Raw genomic sequence first — 638 nt, forward strand, 5'->3', positions numbered from 1 at the left:
TAAAACATACTGTATGTAACCTAAAAGACAAAGATCCACCTCTCCACAGCAAAAAATAAAATTACTGCTACGTTTCCTCAGGTTAGATGTTGAGTTGTTGAACGCGCCTGTAAGTTGTTTGGTTCGACACAGAAGACGCCGCACAATGTAGCTGCTGTTTCGCACTTTTCCTAAGGAACCAGCTTTCACTATGAGGCCGGGGGGGGGGGGTCCTCCTGGTGTTGTGTTGCCTTGGGCGACGTTTGATTCTGACGTCTTTGCTTTGCTACGACTGTAAAGCTAACCTCTTTATAGGTCTATGGCTAACCTGTCCCGCTGCTGAAACGAGTATGGTCACTTGACTGTACAACGACGTGTGATTGGTTAAGCACAGTCACGTGGTAGAGCCTTCAGCGGAAGACTCTCTTTCTCTCTGTCAGAATAAAACATTAAAATGAGACATACGCTGGGGGTAAAAACAATGACGCGTAGTAATGAGTTAAAAACGAACAAAGGGGGGGGGGGGGGGCTCATGTAGCTGCTGTACGAAGTAAGAGTACAGCTTCTTCTTCACTAATCTACTCAAGTAAAAGTAAAAGTATAGTGATTTACTTTAGTGACTCCTAGAAGTACAATTTTTTCAAAAACTTACTCAAGTA

The 638-nt window shown here is 43.7% G+C and overlaps 1 protein-coding gene across 1 annotated transcript in view; it reads left to right on the plus strand.

Moving 5' to 3' along the window:
- Positions 1 to 638, plus strand: part of LOC116681765 (cytoplasmic dynein 2 heavy chain 1) — a 93,137-nt gene that overhangs the window by 48,827 nt on the left and 43,672 nt on the right. The gene's annotated exons all lie outside the window — the stretch shown is intronic.

Source organism: Etheostoma spectabile, chromosome 3, assembly GCF_008692095.1.
Source record: "Etheostoma spectabile isolate EspeVRDwgs_2016 chromosome 3, UIUC_Espe_1.0, whole genome shotgun sequence".
Classification (NCBI taxonomy): domain Eukaryota; kingdom Metazoa; phylum Chordata; class Actinopteri; order Perciformes; family Percidae; genus Etheostoma; species Etheostoma spectabile.